This window comes from Hemicordylus capensis, chromosome 5 (genome assembly GCF_027244095.1).
Source record: "Hemicordylus capensis ecotype Gifberg chromosome 5, rHemCap1.1.pri, whole genome shotgun sequence".
In the NCBI taxonomy this organism is placed as follows: Eukaryota; Metazoa; Chordata; class Lepidosauria; order Squamata; family Cordylidae; genus Hemicordylus; species Hemicordylus capensis.
The window spans coordinates 219,874,860-219,881,391 of NC_069661.1; positions in this window are offsets into that span (position 1 = coordinate 219,874,860).

Below are 6,532 nucleotides of genomic sequence, written 5' to 3' on the forward strand. Positions count from 1 at the left end.
TGAAGACTGATCTAAAGCCACTGACCAGGCTTAGACATGACTTCAACAACCTAGAACTGCCTGACTTGGGACTTACAGGCACTGTACAGCCAGAGTCCACACAGCCCAGTTCTAGACAACACTGTATTATTCAGAAACAACTCAACAGTAGTGGATGACCTTACAAGGCAAATGGGGAAGAGTCATGCAAGAAACCCTCCAGAACCTGTAAAATCAGACTGAAGCCAATTCTAGGTATATTAACTTATTATCAAACAAGGGTTGCACACAGGATAAGGAATTTGGGGGAAACAGAGGAAACTGGTAGTAAATAAAGGTACACAGGAATTCAAAAGAAAATACAAAAACATTAACTGGCAATGAGTTTTACCTTAGTCTAGCAGTAGGCAGGTCCTTGGTTGAGAGAGTATTAATCTCTTCAGCTTCCCCTTTCCTGGACACTAGAAGCAGCTGGTGACATGGTGTCTGGTTGCTGGCAACTCATAACTGTACTGGTGACAAAATGGTGGGGTTCTTGACCCCTATTTTATAGTGAATATAAAGAGGGGGAATGGCTTTCCCACTCTTCCAGAGAAAGACAGCTTTGGGATCCAATGGAAAGAGTCAGTGCATCTCTGATGTAATGCTGGTCTTAGGCCAATCCAGGGTAGAGGTTTCCCCCCAAAACTGGAGGTTCCTCCTCTTTAATGGGTCTGAACTTACATGTCTAAATGTGAGTCCGGTTTGAACTGGTTACCTATTGTGAAAAAGGGCTTAGGCCTGTAGCTGGATGGCCCTGTCCCCTCAAAAACAAAAGTAAGAAACTGTCCCCATTTAGTAACAAAAGGGAGGAATGTCCCACATTCAGAGTCCTCAGAGTGGAGTGTAGGTGTAAGACATTATTGAGCTAAGAAGGAAATCTGCATTTCATTACACCTGGCCAGGTTTCTTCTAACCACCACCACCTCCATCTTGTCAAGACTAAGTTTCAGCTTATTAGCCCACATCCATCTAATCACAGCTCCCAAACAATGGTTCAGGATCTCCTCTGCCTCCTTGGGATCATACTGTGCTAGAGCTGGGTTCATGTCATCTGCATATTGCTGACACTGTAACTCAAATCTCCAGATGATCTCCAGCAGTTTCACATAGATGTTAGACAACATGGGGGACAAAATCAAACACTGAAGTAACCCATAGGCTAATGGGCATGGGGCCAAACAAAAGACCCCCATAGCACCTTCTGGACCTGACTTTCCAAGTAGGACCTGAACCAGTCCAAGACTAGTTCACTCAGCCCCAACTCAAAAGAGGCAAACCAGAAGGATACCATGGCCAATGATACTGAAAGCCACTGAGAGGTCCAGCAGAATCAACTGGTATGCACCCCACCCCCCGTCCCCATCTAGCTCCTGGCACTGATCATCCACCAGGGTGACCAAGGCAGCTACAGATAGGTAAGTAACGTAAGGAGAAACTGGAAGCCCCTGGTGAAAGACCATGTCATTTTCTTTGGAAATGAGACTAGATTTGGATTCAGGCCACAACTGATTCTCACAGAAGAGGCCCCTCTTTGCTTTGGAGAAGCAATAGCACTGCAGTCAACAATAGAGTTAGCTTTTATATCTTTTATGGCTTTACATACCAGAGAACTGAGAGGCCAATACAGTCTCATGAGGTGCTAAAGGTCATCGGCCCTGGAAGTTTATATTTGCCTAATGTTAAACTATGTATGTTCTTACCAGGGGTGTAGTAAGGTTGGAGTGGGCCCCTGCCCCCCACCTTCCCATCTTCTTCTTTGGAGAGGTGGGAGAGGGAGAATGAAAAGCAAGCTGTCATGCAGCTGCCCCCCTTCCTCAGGTGCCCAGAGATATTCATCACCCACAGGGTGTTTTTCACACAGGGCTTTGAGCTTGCATTTCCTCTGGAATGGAGGGTGTACATTCACAAATCGGCCAGATTTACTCGAAGTCCCTGCATGCTACTGGGGAGCACTTCACACACGATTTGGGTTTTCATTACTCATATAACCCAAATTATATGCAGGGTAAAAAAAAAGCCACTTTTTGCGTCATTTTTTGGGGAAACTTTGAACCTGCAGTAAAGCCTCACAGTAAACTCGTGGTGAAAAACACCCAGCTTGTTCAGTTATTAGAGCTATACTCCTAGTTCTTATCAGGAACAGTAGATGTCTGTTAGCTCTCTTCTCCCCACCAGAAAACTAATTTGTCCCTTACTCCTGTTTTTGTTGATGTTTTTAATACATCCTTCAACCAGTCAGAGAGAGAGAGATTCAGCAGTGGTTATATTTTTAAAACAGCATGTTAAGAGAATGTCTTTTTTCTTTCTTTCTTTTTTTGGTGCTGCTGCTGCTTCCCCCAGTGGCTCCTATGTTTTGCCAACCTACCAGGGCTGACCAGGAATCTCCAAGATTATAGGTGACTGCTGAAAGCAATCCTGGAGATTTCAATGGCTTCATATTGTGAAAAATATTGGAGCGGAGTGGGAGGATTTCCAGGAACAGCATCAGCCAGAACTGAAAACTTTAGCCAGGATACTTTCACAAGCTGGACACAGAAAAGAAACATGGTCACAGTAGCTGACACCACGAAGCTCTTCTCACAATCAGTGAGAAGAGCTCTGGGGTGGTCTGCACTGAGAGCGGGTTTTACTTACCCTCCCTCCCTGCAGATGATCACCGACCCTTCCCTGGGCAGGTGGATCATCCACCCAGATGAGCACCGGCTCCTGCTGGTAGTTCAGAGGGTCGGGTGCAAGGAAGCCACCCCCCGCCCACCCACCCATAAGCCACAATAATGCTCTGCGTAAGTGCTGTGTAGCCACCAGGATTGATCCTGATCCCAGTGGTTCACACGAGTATGTAAAACCGGGCGGTTTTGCATGGTGTGAATAGCCTCCCTGATTAAACTAAGTTAATATCAATGAAACTTCCTCCTAACTAAATTCACTCAAGAATGTCAGGCAGTATCTATAGAACCAATTACAACCCCCAACACTGCCCTCCATAGCAACAAAGAAATAGCCTTCTTTTTCTTCCATGTACATGTTTATGCTTTTCCACCCAATGCATTCCACTTGATTGACACTGGAATGATGGGATATTAATTTTCCATTGATAGTCCAGTAACTCACTCCGAAGAGGTGGTAACTTCCAGCATTAATTCCTTACAACTGGCATCTCCTCGCATATGTATAGATGGATGTGGAAGGTTTCTGTATGTATATATACTTTGTACAATACATGTTGTATATGCACACTTTTAATTAGAAAAAAAATAGAACTGTCTTGGCTGCAAGTTAGTTTCATTTCGTTTCATTCTTTAGCTCGGATAATTGATTTAAAATATGTACATATGTATTTAATCAATTTATGTCCTGCCTTTCATCACAAAAGTACTCCCAGGCTGCACATAGCATTTACAAGTCAAAATGCAAACCAATAAAAACAGCATAAAATTAAGGACAGCAATAAAAACATAGAAAGAGATCACATCAACCATAAACACAGGAGAGAGAAACCTGCTTTCCAGTTTAGCCTCTCAAGAGTGGCAAAATGCTTCCATTCAGGCAAATCACATTCAAAATATAAATAGCTAAGTGCCCAGCAGGGGGCGCACTCTCACAAAAACAACCCAATAAACAGCAACCTTTTGTACACTGGATATACGATGTTATAGCACTGTATTGCAGCAATTAAATTTGAAACAAGGCATTGGAAATATGAATGGCATCTTGCAGTCAGCATAGGGACTGCAGTGTCACAACACAGGAAGTGTAGGAGCACACTTAAGATACGTCATGATCCCGTTGCAGGGTCTAATTTGGAAAGCGCCCTGGGGAAATAAAATAAAAAGACTTTTTCCTGGTATCAGAATGACATCAAAGATCTACCTGAATCCTTTATGGGGGCAGACAAGGAGGTTGTTCACACACTCAAACACTGTATTCTACCCAGGTTTGGGGGCTGTGTGTGCTCCCAATTTTAGGTTGTGTGGAAGCAAGGAAAAGCTCTACTCAGGTTTTCCTCTTATCTTGCTTCAACACAGCTGAAAATTGGGAGCACACACAGCTCCCAAACCTGACTAGAACACTGTGGGTTTTTTTTACTGTGTGAATGACCTCAAGAACTGCTTGTGTTGTGAACCAGGCCTGATCTGTATACTAAATATGCTCATTAGCTAGCATACAAAATTAGGCCTGTTTCATCAGTGTCACCAAGTGACCAGTTCTTTTATATAGTGACCATGTAGGATCTGGGCGCAAGGAAGAAAGGAGATCAAACCAATCCTAAATGATTCAATGGGCTTTATTGAGTATAAAAGAATAACAACATCAATCTAACTGAGCAGAAAGCAGAACATTCTATCAGTATTACTAACAATATTTCAACTCTAACCAGCAACAATATTCACCCAGTGTTCCTAACTAACATATGTGTGTGTATTAAATCTTTCTAGAGCCTAATATAATTCAGATATAGATGGAAAAGGGGGGGATAAGGAAGGCTGAGGGCTGGCATGGTTTGGGGACATCAGGAATTAGTAGAGGGAAGGGGGGGAGGAGAAGGAGGGGAAAGGATGGAGGGATCCAAGGCTCTATTGCCCGGATCATATTGCCCGGATCAGAGGCTTGAGAATGGTGGATCTTTCAGCTGAAGGAGCGAGGCTGTGTCTGGGCACAGGAGCTTTTTAGAGCGATGATCAAGCATGCAGTTTGCTCAGAGCAAGGCTGAAAGTCAGAACACCATGGTTGGGGAAGTCTTGACTTCTCACTGTGCAGCAGAAGTCACAGAGTTCCTGTCCATGGACAGAGTTCCTGCTTGTTGCCCCGTGGCTTAGCAGCAAACTCTGGGATGGCTCTTGAGCAAGTATGCTTGTTAGGCAAGATTGCTTGGGAGTATCATGGCTGGGGATTCTTGACTTCTCACTGTGCAGCAGAAGTCACAAACAGTCCCTTCTCCCTGGAAAGAGTTCCTGCCTCTAGCCCCGCGGCTTGGGCAGCAAACCCTTGGATTACTCATGAGCAAGTCTTGCTTGTAGGCAAAAACTGCCTGTAGGCAAAAGACTGCTAGCTCTCTGTCCAGTAAGCCTCATTCTTTATAGTTGTATCTTCCTTTGATCTCCCATAGAGTCTATATGAAATCTCCTCACCCTTCTTGGGTCCCCAGAAAGGTGACAATGCTGTTACCTTCTGGATAATGTCTTTTAATTATTCAAGATATTAGCCCAGTCCAGGGAGATCTTAATCTCATCTTCTGTTAGCTGCTATCTTGAGGAGGGGACATTGCCCAAAGCACATCTGCATCTCTGAGCTGCAAATGGGCATCTTCTCTTGTCCCAGATTTGCCAGCCTCATCCCATGAGGTGTTAAGGTATTAGTAAAGTAAGAATTAAAGTCTACAGGTGTTTTCTTTGTGTGCATTTACCTATGTTCAATTTCTATAGAGAGCAATTGAGTATAGCAGAGCAATCATTGACAAGGATCAACATGGACCTCTTGCAACAGGAAAGGAGAGATCAGCCTCTGGCCTCCTCCATAGACACCATCCGACAGTGAGTTAGACTTTAACATTTGGATTGTTCTGGCCTGGCTTCTGTGCTTCCTTGAGTACCCACTTCACAACATAACGCTGGATCGCCTCCTCCCCCACAGAACAGTTCAAGAGGTCTGGGTGTCAGTTCACCCCGAGTTCAGGCACTTAATTGAACCCCTATAAAATGGAATCAGACACAGGCCTGGGTTCCATACAATTCTGGGTTGGTGGCTATGGGTCTAATGTTGTGGGGGGGCGTCCCCAATGGGGGGGCATCCCCAACACTTGCCCATGGTGATGCTCCACATAACAGATATAACATTTCACAGAATTTTAGGGTTGGAAGTGTTATGGGAGATGAGAGCTGGTCTTGTGGTAGCAAGCATGACCTGTCCCCTTAGCTAAGCAGGGTCTGCTCTGGTTGCATATGAAAGGGAGACTAGAAGTGTGAGCAAGAGAACAAGAGAAGGGACCTTAGAGGTCTTCTACTCCAATCTGCTTCTCAGAGCATGAAATTGCCACAGCATCTCTGACACATGGCCATCCAGTTTGAAAACCTCCAGCAAAGGACAGCTCTCCATTGCACGAGACAAATATGGGAACACCTCTTAGTTGCGAAATTCCTCCTAAGGACCACTGTGAATCTGTTCCCTTATTATTCCAAGCCCATTGGTTCTAGTCCAGTCAGTACTTGGGAGTGCAATGCAGAGCAAATCCATTCCTCCTCCTCCTCTGTGACAGCGGCCCCTTGGATATTTGAAGATGGCTATCATATATCTCTCCTTAATCTTCCTTCGAACTAAACATCCCCAGCTCCTGCAACTGCTCCTTGGTTTCCAGACCCCTCACCAGAATTCTAAGCATTCCATTTAAAATACACTTACCACCTGCACCAGCACAAATGCACACAGCATCTGCATGGCATCAGCCATCTCATCTGGAATGTGTGTGATACTGGCATGGCAAAGATGCAGAAAAAGGGAGACTAAAGTCCCAAGG